Source organism: Macrobrachium rosenbergii, chromosome 3 (genome assembly GCF_040412425.1).
Source record: "Macrobrachium rosenbergii isolate ZJJX-2024 chromosome 3, ASM4041242v1, whole genome shotgun sequence".
NCBI lineage: Eukaryota > Metazoa > Arthropoda > Malacostraca > Decapoda > Palaemonidae > Macrobrachium > Macrobrachium rosenbergii.
In genome coordinates, this window is record NC_089743.1 from 72,865,094 (window position 1) to 72,881,472 (window position 16,379).

The following is a 16,379-nucleotide window of genomic DNA, read 5'->3' on the forward strand; positions in this document are numbered from 1 at the left end:
TGGTATGCAAGCAGCTAAGCTTGCCCAGGATGGTTGCTCTCAGGTTCCAACTTCTTTAGACTTGTGTGGCATAAGTGGAAACAAAACCCTTTACATTTTTTTTGAGTTACCTGTTGGATCTCAAACGTGAGTCAGAAATTTATTTTGTTCCACACGATTGATTGTGTGTTGATGATTTCTATATATATATATATATATATATATATATATATACATAAATTTATATATAAATGTAGATATATATTAAGTTTCTAAATTTACAATATACCAAGAATTAGTCATTCAAATACCATTCTTGAATAATTTGATTCATATGATATGCCATCAAATCTTTACAAAAAGTCGTAATTGTTGATGTTACTACGGCTAATAGTTCAACTTATAACAGTCGTAGGCCTATGTCTGCAAAGTCCGCACATATGAAGAAGATAAAACAGAAAGATAGTGATGGCCTTTTTAGTTGAAAATATTAAAGCATAAGAACAGTGACGACCTTTGACGTATTATAGTAACATCCTTTAATCAAGCATATTAGAAATAAATCGGTTTCAGGGAAACGGGAGGTAAATTCTTTGGCGCACCAGTATTGTCTGTGGTTGTTTCATGCTCGTATGACGGAGTTGCCAAATAGCGCCTGATGTTGCTATTGTAAGCTGTTGTCAGAAAAATTTTGAAGTATGTTGCAATACTTTTTTGAGTGACCGTATATTCTGGTGTGTTTGCCCATGCATAGATACATGCACCCCCACGCATATACTGTACAGCTATGCTCTTAAGAGATAGGACACGATTGTGTAGTATTTCGTTAAAAATTGACGAACTGGCAACTAACATGCTCCATATTTATTATTATTTCAGTGCGAAAACACGATTATTGTGTACAATAAGGCCTTAATATGTTTCATAAGAATGAAATCAGTCGTATATACATTTCAAAACTGTAAGGAAATGTCACGTATAGCCAAATTTTGGAAAAACGGTTACGAAGCATTTTCAAAACTTTCGGTCACTCATCGCCGATGCATTTGACAAATAAAAGCCATCATCAAACCTCAGTTCCATTGTTAAATAAAAAAAAAACGAAAAAATTTGTCATAACATTATTAATATTGCTTCCAATGCAAACATAAAATTTTAAATAGTCCTATTTGATTGTTTTTACGCCTCGACGCTGAAAAAAATGTAAATAAGTAAATACAAAAGTAGAATGCATCCACTTGTATCAAAAGGTGAGCAGAGCATGTGCGCAACCATGAGAGTGGCAGCTCACCATGAACCACCTGGTGTAACATAGGTCTACTCGACATTGAAATTACCTTGAAACCATTTATTTTATATTTGTTAGAGGAATATTTGGATTTTCATAAAAATAAAATGGTTTAAGATACATTTCTTGACCACTTCAAAAATTATGGCTTACCAGCAAATATTCGCCTATGTAGTTATTCCTTTGTTAAAGCCAAGATTTTGCTCCTAGGCCAAGGCGTGTTGGATTTCTTTACTTACAATAAATATATTACACTCAGCATTCACATCTCTATATTAACAATTTCTTGCCAGAAAGCGTATGAAGTTATCTATACATCCTTGCACTTCAAGTTACCTTATGAATAAATAAATTATACTCCAACAGCGAGCAGAAAGACTTTAAGAAAATGATATTTTAAACCAGAAAAAAGCAAGTGTTCCATAGGCCTTGACATTATTAGTAATAGATATTTCGATTAATACCATCTTTTCCATAGAATTAAAATCATCATTATCTTTTATTCCTCAAAGAACAGGTAATTCTACCAATAAATTCTTTTGGTAACAGAGATTACATCTCAGAAGGCTTAGATTATTTTTTTAGGCCTATAAATCATTTTTGCAACATACAGGCAGCTTGGCAACAAGTTTAAAACTTCAACATTCAAAGAAAACTTGTTGTAATTAATATTCTTATTTTGAAATGTTTTTATGACTGTTGAGCTTATTAGGTCTACTGTTATAATGCTGCAGAGGTAGTTGCGTTGACCAGCCCGAGGAGCATATTAAATGCGCTGTCATTGGCGGCACCGCTGACCTTATCATACCGTGCTTTGAGCTAAGCAATAAAAAAAAAAGTCACACAGGTTACGAATTATAACAGTGCATAAAAGGGATCATATATTTATATAACTATAGGGAAAATAGTGCTAGCTGTGAATTCACAAACTAGTCGACATGCATGTCATTAAAAAAAAAAGTTTAACTCTACTTGGCAACGGCACGTTGAATCCGAGATTTTGGACGATACAAAAAGAATCTTGTAGCCCCAGATTGAGCATGACTGCAGTGTACTGTGCATAATAGTTGCATGTATAACTGAATCACGAAAATATGGAACGTGATGAAAATATAAATAAAGACGAAATCCACGAAGGAAAGAGAAACGATGGAGTGCTGCGAGGCCTTTCGACCTGTCGTCCTTTACTTAGCAGACTGAAGAAATATAAAAATAAGTTTACAAAGAAAGCTCATATAAATGACAGATGGGGATTACAAAGAAAATAATATGTACCTGAAATCCAACACAGTTGAAGAATTTGTAGTAGAACTGCCAAAACGGTGTTAAATATTTAAGAGGGTTTACAAAGGATTAAGATCAACCATTCAGAAGCAGGGGCAGGACATTGAAAAGATTATACAGGGAGGTGAGTGACCACTAAAAAATGTTATAAAAGTACAACTCAATAATTCTCTTTTTTTTTGTAAACAATAACAATTTGTGCAAGATGAACATTTTTACAAATAAAAAATTATATTAAACATATGAATACCTACAGTAGAAAGTATATATAAGGTAACTAATTTGTAATTAAGTCCGTGATTTTATCTTTTAGATGATTCTTGAACATTTTTCTAATACAGGGGTCCAAATAATACATGCCAGGGATAAGGTTAAAATTACAGCTGGAAGTAAGCTGTATAATAGCGGATTGGAAAGGCCTCGCAGCACTCCATTGTTTCTCTTTCCTTTGTGGATTTTGTTTTTATTTATAATAGTTGCATATATGTGTGTTAATAAAGCACTTCATTACTGGAATTTCTTATTGCCTAATGAGTTATGTTTTTCATAGTTTCTAACTTCCCTAATTATTGTTGCAGATTAGCTCTGAAAGGAAGCAGCTACCTGTATCAAGTGCTACTGTGGAGGGTCAAATGTAGTTAAAATGCTATCCCAGTTCCTGTAACTAACCTGCAAGAAGATAAGGTTGGTTGCCCTTGTTTAGATTCATTTGACTTGAGTAACTGTTATCCATAATATGTTTATGTATAACACACACGTGGGCGCACACACACACATGTATATGTATATATATACATTATATATATATATATGCATGAATATATGTATTGTATATATATGTATATATATACATACATATATATACATATATAAATATCACATATAAAAATAAATGTTTGTATGTGGGTTTGTATGTTTGTGCGCTATAGAAATCCGAGCTGCTTGACTAAACTAGACAAAATTTTGTTCATGGCCATCATTTGACCCAACTAAGATAATAGGGTAGGTTTCAAACCTGTAACCCTGACCCCCTCCCCTTCCCCCATCCCCCGTACTCCTTCCCTATATAACTTACGTGGTAACCGCTTGACCGATCTAGAGAAAATTTGGCACATGGCCATCATTTGACTCATCTTACATAATAGGGTGGGTTTCAAACCCGTACCACCTTCCCTTTTGAACTTATGTGGTAACCGCTTGCCTGATCTAGACACAATTTGGCACATGGCCATTATCTGACCAAACTTTGATAATAGTGTGGGTTTCAAACTCGTACAACCTTCCCCTTCCCCTTCCCCTTCTCTTTGTAACTTATGTGGTAATTGCTTAACCGATCTAGACAAAATTTGGCATGTGGCCATCATTTGACCCAACTCAGATAATAGGGTAGGTTTCGAACCCATACCCCCCTCCCTCTTCCCTTCCCTTCTCCATCCCCCTTCTCTTTATAACTTATGAGGTAAATAAACTACTGGTTTATCATACCCCATTTCATGTACTTGATACCATAGAAATATATTATTAAAAATATTTTCTTTCCTGTGATTAATAATTCTGTATCAAGGTTTGTGTTTAGGTTTAGTGGGGAGGTGTTTAGCTCTAGAAGGGGGTGTGTTTAGGTTTAGTGAGGATGCGTTTAGGTTTACCAGGGTGTGTGTTTAGGATTAGTGGGGGTTGTGGTTAGGTTTAGTGGGGGTGTACTTAGGCTTAGTAGGGGTGTTGGAGTTAAGTGGGAGGATGTGTTTAGTTTTAGTGGGGGTAAATGGCACAGTCACCACAGTAAGATCTGGATAAAATGGACAGTCACCACAGTAATACCTGGATAAAAGTGACAGTCAGCACAGTAATTCTTGGATGAAAGGGACAGACAATACAGTAATACCTGAATAAATGGGACAGTCACCACAGTAGTACCACCTGGACAAAAGGGACAGTCAGTACAATAGTACATGGATAAATGGGACAGCCACCACAGTAATACCTGGATAAACGGGACAGTCACCACAGTAAAATCTGGATAAAATGGACAATCACAACTGTAATACCTGGGTAAAAGGGACAGTCAGCACAGTAATACCTGGATAAAGGGGACAGACAGAACAGCAATGCCTGGATAAATGGGGATAGTCACCACAGTAATGTCTGGATAAAATGGACAGTCACCACAGTAATACCCAGATAAAAGGGACAGTCAGCATAGTAGTACCTGGACAAAAGGGGCAGGCAGCACAGTAATACCTGGATAAATGGGACAGTCAGCGCAGTAATCACAGGCTAAAAGGGATAGTCAGCACAGTAATACCTGAATAAATGGGACAGTCAATACAGTAATTCATGGGTAAATGGGACAGACCACAATAACACCTGGGTAAAAGGGACAGTCAGTACTGTAATACATGGATGAATAGGAAAGTCAGTAAAGTAACGCCTGGATAAAAGGGGCAGTCACCGTGCAGTAACTTCTGGATAAATGGGACAGTCACCACTATAATAACTAGATAAATGGGACAGTCACTACAGTAATACGTGGATAACAGGGACAGTCAGTACAGTAATACTTGGATAAATAGGACAGTCAGTACAGTCATACCTGAATAAAAGGGACAGTCACCACAGTAATGCATGGATGAATGGGACAGTCACCACAGTAATATCTTGATAAATAGGACAGTCAACAAAGTAATTTCTGGATAAAAGGGACAGACAACAAAGTAATACCTGGATAAAAGGGACAGTCACCACAGTAATATTTGGATAAACAGGACATTCAGCACAGTAATACCTGGATAAAAGGGACAGTCAGTACATTAATATCTGGGTAAAGGGGACAGTCACTACAGTAATATCTGCATTAAAGGGATGGTCAGAACAGTAATAACTGGATAAATGGGACAGACAGTACAGTAATACCTGGTTGAAAGGGACAGTCACCAAAGTAATACCTGGATAAATGGGACAGTTACCACAGTGATACATGGATAAATGGACAGTCACTACAGTAATACGTGCATAAAATGGACAGTCATTACAGTAATGCCTGGATAAATGAGACAGACAGCACAGTATTACCTGGATAAAAGGGACAGTCACCACCAACATAATACATGGATAAATGGGACAGTCACTACAGTAATATCTGGATAAATGGGACAGTCATAACATTAATATACGGATAAAAGGGACCGTTAGTACAGTAATGCCTGGATAAAAGGGACAGTCAGCACAAGGAGGTGCAGGAAAATTTTTGTTCAGTCCTTCAGAGTTTTCCTGGGCAGCACTGGGTTGTTCAGGTAGTATATAATATATCCATATGTATACATATTAAATATATATATATATATATTATATAATATTTATATATAATCTACCTACTAGTTATTTAAAGTGTGTCACTGCTACATAGGGAAGTGAGCTTGGCATTACAAATCTTTCAAAATACTAATATTTGTAAAATATTACATACATATATATATATATATATATATATATATAAATATATATAGGAATGTATGCATTATAATATATTATCAAAATATATATATATATATGTAAAATATATACATACATATATATATATATATATATATATATATATATATATATATATATATATATATATATATATATATATATATATATATATATATATATATGTGTATTTTATATATATATATATAATATATATATATATATATTATATATATATATATATATATATATATATATATATATATATATATATATATATATATATATATATATATATATATATATACACATATACAGGTATATATGTAACCACCCTTGGAAACAGACTCAATATTCCGTGTAGGAATACTACGTAACGTTACCGATTTGGTCTGACTTCGGAAGGCAATGGGATTTCGACCCTTACCTTACTCCCTGACACTCACTCCCCCTTAGGCCCCACACCCCTTCTCTTTCAACAGCGAGTCTTTGGCTGTTTCATTTCAGCGTTCTCTCTCTCTCTCTCTCTCTCGGCACTCGCTTCGTCTCGCGCATTCCACATTAAAGAAATGAAATGGGTCATCTAAGGAAACGCAATCTTTCCTACAAAAATAGATTTATTATTTAAAGCAACCCAACAAGTAATGAACAAACAAAGCAAAGATTAAAATGCATCATAAATGAAATTATCAAGTAAGAAACATCTAACTCAAGATTTAGTCTCAGTCCAACTAAAAAATCTGATTGTGGCTAATAGCCTGCAAATTCAAAAACTCTCACATACTCTATCTTAGACATTGTAAGGTCTAGTCTCAAAAAGTCTACCACATGGGAAATTTAGACATTGCAAGGTTTGCATCTGTCTTTCTATAATCACACCACCATGATAACATCATCACCATGTTCTCACCACAATGTTCTCACCACCGACATCTGTCGAAAGAATTAAGCACAAATAATAACCTCCCAAAAATATGCAAGTGCAAAACATAATAATGAAAAGTCTAAAATGCGTGGATATATATTGGTAAAACATAGAACACAATAAAATAGAATATTGAAATGGTAAAAGGCTACATCCACTTCCCACACAAGTTCAAAAATGTCTTGAAACATGGTAAAAACATAAGTTCACACTTCACACAGAAAACGAAGAGTCTGAACTGTACCTTATTCTGCCAATTCTAAGAGATTGCAACACTCAAAGATAATGTCTTCACGATCTGCTCTAGCTCCGCTAATGAACGATCGGACTAATTTTTTGGGCAGAATTAGACACAAAATCTAGATTTCTAACGTACGAACTCATGTACGCACATACCAACTCGGTCATATGACTCACCAATATTGTGTGTTCATCAAATTAACTGCAGATGTAACGAAGTATTTGCTGAATGCAACGATTTGCAACTGTCTGTCGTGACCTACTACCACTTCACAGCTCTTTTTCTTTCATCACATCTCAACCCACGGTAATATTAAAGCGGCCGTATTTTCTGAAATATATATATTATATATATGTATATCATTTATATATATATACATAAACATACATAACTACATATATATACATATATAAATGTGTATGTATAAATGTGCATGTGTGTGTGTTTTACTTAGAGCAGTAAAGTAATTTCTCAGTGTTTAATACTACACTCCGCGTACTGGGATGAACTTCTACTATACAATATTCATTTCTTGACATTTACTTGCAACGGCTTTAAGGGTAATAAAAGGACGTTCCTTCTCTCTCTCACAATATGCTTCTTGGATCGTTCGTATGATAACTTTCACTTCTGTTAATGTGTAAATTTTATAGTTATAACTTATGGAAAACGTAATTCGCCCAATGTTGAATGGAGCTGCTGGAACTGGGAGGTAAAACGTGAAACTCGCTGGGAATTTCTATAATGATTCATGGAGTGAACCATTACATTAACAAACTGAAGATTATATAAGTAGAATCATTCATTAGTTGTTTTAATACGCATGTGACAATCTAGGTTTTTAATGGGTTTCCCTTGTTTTCATCCATGGCCCAGAGTGTGTGAGCTGATGCGTAAGTTTAGAAGCCAAGAAACTGAAAACTGCAGTTTATAATTTCGTTTTTTGGAACTTTTTTTTTCAGGTTAAAATTTTAATGGGCTGACAAACGGTAAATCATAGTAATAGCTTACAATCCGGTATATGACATTTAGATGAGAAAAGCTGAATTGAAAAATCAGATTCCCGGTAGAAAATACAACCTGTCTTCACTGCCATAGTGCTTTATAGGTGTGGAGCCTAAACCAGCCAGAATTGATTATAAGTAAATTGAATTTGTATAATTAACATAAATAGCTAGTGTTGACAGACGATTGTTAATACAGAATTTTATAATCATTGTTCCAGTATTGTAACTAATAAAGTTTAATTCACATTTCTCAGTTAATTTTTTGGTCGGGTCAGTCACCGCTGAGTATAGTGGCATTTATGGAAATACACCATAAGGCGTATTTATAGCTTTGTGACAGGCCTGATAACTGCTTATTATTGGCTGGTGATTGGCGATGTTTCCTTACATTGTGGGTTTGTTCATAGTTGACGATACAAAGACAAAGGACGACCATATCGAGAAGTTCACGAATAGACGCAATTCTCCATATGCGGTCTGATAATGTGAACTCTTCCTTGCTTCTATTTGCATCACTTTATACAATTTGCCAATAACTTTACATATTTTCATGAGGTTTTGATTTCAACATCAGCCAATTGTCCTTAATTGAAAAATATTTTATCACAAAAGTTAAAATTTGTTGTCTTTTTACGAAGCATCTAGGGAGGGAACAGTGAAAATTTTGTGTATTATCGAAACTCGAAAGTTGCGTCGGTAAAATGTAACAAATGTGGTCTTACGTCGATGTTGAGAGGTGCATCGGCGACTGAGCGTGTTTAAGCTTGACAAGAACAATTAGCAGTCATCCCAAGAGACCTGATTTTGCGGAAAACTCGTAGGTTTATTGATTACTTAAGGAGCTATTTGACAACCGAGGTCCAAGTCACGAAGATGGATAGACTGCCGCCGCAGTTAGAAACGGAACTTGGGAATCTATGGTTGGAGAGAGATTCATTGCCATGTGTTCACAGAATAGTTCAGGCATTTATTTCCATCACATCCTCGTTCACTGATAGTGGAGACAGGCTAAGGGGAGCTCCTCTCAGTGATAAGTCGTCTATTGCTAGAAGTGAAGACATTGATGGAGGGGATGGGTAATGTGTACATCGGGAATTAGTACCCTCTGAGTCTCGTGATGAGTGGGCACGATTAAGAGGAGGTGATCGTGGCATTTAGTTGCTTCGGTTGTTTTTCGGAGGACTTCAGGGCCTGATGTTATTCATGGGTTGTCTTTAATTAGCTGACTGAATTGATTTTCTGTAATTCTGACGGAATTAATGTTGGGAACATTTTTGTTACGTTACTTTACGTTAGGAAAATCCTTAAAGATTATGAAGTAATGGTAAGTCAGGATATAGATAGGTTGTAATTCAGTACTGAAACTGGCGATAGAACGTTTGTAACACTTTATATATTTCTGAAAGTGAGTTGACCCCTGATAGATTGCGTGAAGTATAAATTTGTTGTAGTAGTATGTTCTTAAATTTGAGCATGAAATCATATATTCGATGTATGTCTATGCGTTGAAGGTTTAATAGTATATGTTAAAGAATAGTTTTTTCTGTGAAGGGAAGGAATTGTGCAAAAGTGTTAAGAAAACCGGCAGAATTTCAGAACACGCAGAGAAGATCAAGAGCGGTCGTAGACTGCAAATCTCTGCCAAAGCTGAGTAATCCCTCCATCAACCACAGGTCTCTTATTCTGGTTAAGATCACCCGTAATCTCTAATCATTTGTTGCCAGTCATGAGGTTCACTTTTTACAATTTTTTTTTTCATAATAATCTTAACGTAAGTTCTTGCATAATTCTACACAAACAAACAAACCGAACATATTACGTCCTATGCTGGAAATAAAAACGCCGCGTTAACTTTTTCCTTTGGAGAGAAATGAGGATATGGTAAAAATAACATTACGGTATCACCTTTCAGAGATAAGGGCACGCGCTTAATTTGCAAGAGGATGAGAAACTTTGTGCTTAAAAATTTCTTGACAAATAAGAGCATAACACTTTAGCGGGAAATGATTGTAGGCAAAAGTCCATGTAATCTCGTCAGTGACACCTTGACTTAGTAACGTAACGCAACCCTCTGCTGTGTTGTTGATGTGAACAGTTAACAGCTCATTTCCCTGGGCACACCCTAATTCTCATGGCTTGCACTGCTCAGCTAAATGTAACCTTTCTCTCTCAGGTTAAGGGTCAGACCTCGTGGAATAATGCCGCCGACAATAAATATATTCTTAATTTATTCTATAACAATTCCTGAAGATATTGATTTACACATCTCGGCTTTTGGAGGTCCCTTTGATAACACGATACATATGTACAGTACATTCGAATACAGTACACATATAATTGTTAAGACGCCATTCAAGAGATAGATGGCATCTTAGTTTTACTGATACTTAAACGTTTTAAACGTTTTGAAATATATGGTATATATGTTTCATAAGAATCCTTGCATGGAAACAGACATATTGATATTACATTATTGGAATTATGCGATTGTAATTTTGCAGTATGCTAACAAAGCAGGACAAACTCAACAAATGTTACGCGATTGTTGGCATATGCCGGTACATCTAAAATTTTCCGTATAGGCTTATTATATGCAACCTCATAGGATCCAAAGATGCAAAGCCCAAAGGTATTCAAGCCGCTCGAAGATTTCTTATGACAAATAGAGTTTGTTTCGACTTCTTTCAAATTCCGTAGCGAAGATTTTATTCTGGAATGATATAATTAAGGCTTATTTAAATGTCATTCACGTTGCGTAGGGTACTTTGTTACGTGGCCAGAATTCTGGTAAGGAGTAACTCATATATATATATATATATATATATACATATATATATATTACTTATATAATATATATATATAGGCTATATAATTTATTTATATATTGTCACCTCTGCGATGGAATATCTCGGGTCTTAAGAGAATTCAACGTACCTTAACTTACCTTATTATTTTACCCACGAACCATTATTACTTAAATGATGACAAAGGAAACACTGCTCACGTATTTATATATATTATACCAATTAATCAACAATTACATAGAGTGATCAAAACACCATTAATTAAATATTCCACACTTTAGTTACAGCTTACGGTACTGAATAGCAAAAATAATATAACAATCACAACTGTCACTGTTTGTAGTGGGAAGTATACTCCTACTTCATCCTGATAGTCAAAATCCAAAGAAAGGTTTGAAAATACCAAAGCAAGGAGCACAGAGTGGAAGTAGATTGCGCGGTCAAGAGATGGCGCTGAGGCAAAAGAGACAAATACACATAGAGAAAAGGTACACCGTTGAAAATAAAAAATTATACAACATATGTATGTACAAAGAGGGAGAGTGGCAATTCGTCATAGTCCCCCCCCCGCTAAGATGGGCCCACTATAGTGGGACCAGATGGTTGTGGTGTTGAAGGCGGTGGAAGCCGCGACAGTGTCAGCGATGAGATTGTTGGTACCTCCGATCGACTGAAGTCGTAGATTGAAGGCCGACAATATATATGACCAACGAAGCAAGCTTGTTTCGGAGGCGAGAACGTTCGAGGAAGAGGAGTGGTCGATGGTCGGTATATATTACTACTCTGTGGTGTCCTTCCAAGTAGGGTTGGAAGTGTAGTAGCGAAGCGACGATGGCATAAAGTTCCTTCTCGACAGTGGCCCACCTGGTTTGGGCTCCTTTGAAGAAGCGGGAGTGGTAGGCGATGGGAAGGAGATGATGAAGTGGTGGTGGCGTTTCTGTGGTACTGACTGAGTAAGACTGTAGCAAAACAGCCCCATAACCTGTATTGCTGGCGTCAATCTGCATGAAAAATTCTTTATTAAAATCAGGAGCTCTTAAGAGGGGTTTAGAAACCAATATGCTCTTCAGTTGCTTAAAAATGTGACAGTGTTCTTCGGTCCAGTCAAACTTTACCTTAGGGGAAGTAAGAGCATAGAGGGGAGCAGTAATAACAGCAAAGTTCTTAATGAATTTAGCATAGTAAGAAACCATTCCTAAAAAAGATTTTAGTTGCTGTCTGGTGGCAGGAATAGGAATGTTCTTGATATTGTCTATATTAGCCCCTTTAGGTATAATTTCTCCACTACCAATGCAATGGCCTAGATAAATTACCTTAGCTTGACCAAAAGAACTTTTAGCAAGGTTGATTGTCAGCCCGACTTTTTGCAGGCGTTGAAAGAGTTCTTCCAAGGTGCTAAGATGTTCCTCCCAGGTCTTGCTGGCAATCACAAGGTCGTCGAGATATGCAAACACATCTTTAAGACCCCTAGTTATCTCTGCCATCATGCTCTGGAACGTTGCAGGTGCATTACAGAGTCCAAAGGGCATTACTAAGTAGGAAAAGAGACCAAAAGGCGTTACGAATAAAGAGATTTTCTTAGCTTTATCAGTCAGTGGTACCTAATAATATCCTTTTAGTAAATCTATTTGGGTTAAGAATTTGGCATTACCAATATTATCTAGAATGTCATTAACCCTAGGAAGTGGATAGGAATCTTTAACAGTCACTTTATTTAATTTCCTATAATCAGTGCAAAGCCTGAATTGCCCATTAGATTTGGGGACCAATATACATGGTGAAGCCCAAGGCGATGTACTGGGTTCTGCTAAATTATTGTCTAGTAAATACTGAACTTCCCTTTTCAATGTTTCTAGTTTAACTCCTGTGGCTCTATAGAAAGGTTGACGGATTGGGGTGGTATTTGGTTCAAGCAATATGTCATGGTGGACAGTAGAGCTACATTTAGGAATATCAGTGCTAATGTCTGGAAACTTTAGTAAGAGTCTTGTCAATGCCTGTTTTTGAGGTACATTTAGGTGAGAAAGATAAGCCTCTAAAGATTTTAAAATTTCAAAATTTCACTATTAGAAAAATCCTTAAATGATAAAATATTGGTTTCATCACCATCATTAGTTTCCTCATCTATTGTCAGGTTAGGTACCTTTGTTGCCTCTGCATTAGCTTTGGTTATCACTAAAGCAATATTAGACTCACCGTTTTGACTGGAGTGATATAGGGTTTAAGGAGGTTTACATGAACTAATTGAGTTGGTCGTTTTCTGTCTGGAGTGCTGATTATGTAGTTTACTTTGGAGGTCCTATGAACGATCTTGTAAGGTCCAGCATATTTTTCTCGTAAGGGAGCGCCAGGAATAGGATGATACACTAAAACTTGGTCGTCAGTTTTGAACTCTCTCATTTTTGCCTTCTTATTGTATATGTGTTGCATCTTCTGCTGGGAAGAAACTAAATTAGTAGCAGCAATATCATAAATGTAAATTTCTTTTTTAAATCTTTTAAGTAACTGGTAAATATTCGTAGTTTCTTCTGGCTTCCTCTGCAAAAATATTCTCCTTTACTGAACTTAATATAGTTCTTGGTTTTCGACCGAACATGAGTTCAAATGGGGATACCCTGTGGGAATCATGAGGTGTACATCTAAATACATACAGAGAAGATCGAGGTCCTCATCCCAGTGCTGTGATGTTTCACTGATATACTTCTGTAACAAACTTTTATAGTCTCGTGCATTCTCCAAGGCACCATTAGTCTGTGGGTATAAGCAGAAGAGTAAACATTATGGATATTAAATTGATACATAGCTTGCTTGAAAAGATTGTTAGTAAAATTGGTACCTTGATCACACTGTAGTTTTCTCGGGAAGCCTAACAAGGTAAAGGTTTTCAACAATTGTCCAACTAAGGGTTTAGCACACATTTTTAATGGGAAAGGCTAAGGGATACCTAGTGGTAGGACAAAGGACAGTCAAAATGTATTCATTACCCTTGCGAGTCTTTGGCAAGGGCCCAACACAATCAATAATTACCTTATCAAATGGTGACTTAGGTACTGGAATGCTTTGAAGTGGTGCTGGAGGTATTTTCTCATTAGGCTTACCAGTGATCTGACAGTGGTGACAGGAAGCAATGAACTCCTTTATGTCCTTTCTCATTTCTGGCCAATAAAAATCCTCAAACAACCTCTTGTAGGTTTTATTCACTCCAAGATGGGATTCCGTAGAATGAGCGAGGTCAAGCAAGGGTTTCCTTAAGGGCTCTGGAAAAACAACCTGAAAACAGTCATGCCACGAGTTAAGATGTTGGAGCTTTGGGAGACTTGTAATGGCGAAACAAAATATTTTTCTCCACATAAAAAGTACGGAGTTTTAGGTTGTCAGTAGGATCCACTACTTTATCCCAGAGTGCTTTCAAACTTGAATCCTTCTGTTGGAGTACAGCAAACTGGTCCTTATTTATATTAACTAAATCCAGAGCCTCTGTTATTCTGTCATTCTTTACCTTGGGAGGAAAATTAGTGCTGGGCATTTTACTAGAGATGATCTAGTGATTACCTGGGAGATTTTATCTGGCTTTTTGAGAGCTCATCTTTGATTACTACCTCAGGTGTTGTTACAATCAATTTAGGTTCAAGTACAGAGGATCCTGCAAGATCATTACCAATAATCATCTGAATAGGGTAACAAGGTAATGGTTTATGTAAGACAGCAACTTTGCCTTTACCTGTAAAATAAGGACAAGCAATATCCACCTCAGCCCCCGGGTAGAAGAGTAGTTGTGGTTAGGTCACTTACTGCTATGTACTCTTTTGTGTATTTTAAGTTGTCTTGACTGGCAGCCGAAATTATTGTCTGGGATGAAGCAGAGTCTCTCAGAGCTGTGACAGATGAATCATTAAGTGAAGCCTCACATGAATTCATTAAATGGTTCCAGATCCTGTGAAGGAACAAAAAGCATGACATGTTACTGCACCTTTAGTTTTCTTGGACTTACCACCAGTGCTTACTTCTGATCTCTGACATTTTGGACTGGGACAATTTTCTATGGAGTGTCCATCTTTCTTACAATAAGCACAACTAACCTGATGAGATTTAGGCGATGAGACAGTCTTTGAAGAATCTTTACTATTCTTGTAAATTAGATAATAGTCGTCAGCTAAGCTAGCTGGTTTTAGTACTTAAGTTTCACTTTTAAAATGTACATAAGTGGCAATATTAGAGGGAACTTTACGCAAAAATTCCTCCAACAAAATCAGATTTTTAAGAGAGTCTAAATCATTAACACCAGCTCTCTCCAACCATTTGTTAAACTGTCTTACCTTTATGTTACAGAATTCTACAAACGTCTGAGGTTGAGTCTTGAGTTTCTAAACGTTTGCCTGTAGCCTTCCACAGTAATGGCATATGCATCTAAAACAGTCTTTTTAAGGACTTCATAGTCTTTAACCCCAATTAATTGCGATGCAACATATGCAGCCTTACCTTTCAAGTGGTTGCGCACGAGTATTGTCCAGAAATTAGGCGGCCAATTTAATGACGTTGCTAGGTCTTCAAATGTTTGCAAGAAAACCTCTGGATCCTTATCGTTGAATTCGGGAACTAATCTGCTGGCTTTAGTCACATCGAATCCCATGGGAAGTTTTCCTTCATCCTCTTTAGCCTTAAGCCTGATAAATTACGACTTATCCAGTTTTTCGAGTTCCAACTCATTAAGCCTTTTCTGATGTTCAAATTCTTCTTGTCTTCTTTCTTGTTTCTCTTTTCCACTTCAAGAACTTTTAACTGAAGTTTCAGTTTTTCCACTTAAGGATCGACATTAGCACTGGAACCTGTAAGGGTTCTTAGTACTTCTACATCTTCATTGTCCTCTGTTATGACGTTTTTATTCACCAAGAACTGAAGGATGTCATTAATGATACGCGCTTTGACATAAGTTATATCTGTAGGGATTTGGCATTTACTCAAACCGTGAGAAGTTCCCTTTTCAGCCAAACGCAAGGTTAACAATTCTCTCTAGGATTAGCCAAGAATTTCTCTAGATTGAAGGCATGATTATTAAGGTAAGAAGGTTTATCTTTGGTAAACTTATCCTAGACAATGCTGATTAAGTTAAGGTACACCAAATACAGAATTACCGAATTTGTAGCACAAACCAATTACTTAATTAGGTCGTTAATAATCGGATACAATTATCGTGTACGAGTTTACGTCCGTTTTAACACAAAACGAAGTGTAGAAGCGGGACTGATAACCGCAACACGAGCGTTCAAAATGGTGATGGGCCAGGATGGCTTAAGTTTGTCTAATGATCATTAAGTGATGATTAGACCGATAACGAAAGCGCGATACCCATAAAAAAGGATTTGAAGGCGAGGATGGCACACGT

At 36.4% G+C, this 16,379-nt stretch overlaps 1 long non-coding RNA gene across 1 annotated transcript in view; it reads left to right on the forward strand.

Moving 5' to 3' along the window:
- Positions 1-3,126: 3,126 nt before the first annotated feature.
- LOC136825776 (uncharacterized) overlaps positions 3,127-16,379 on the forward strand; it is a 478,081-nt gene continuing 464,828 nt past the window's right edge. Inside the window, exon 1 of the long non-coding RNA XR_010849454.1 lies at positions 3,127-3,235. This is a non-coding gene — a long non-coding RNA (uncharacterized lncRNA). The remainder of the gene's footprint in view (positions 3,236-16,379) is intronic.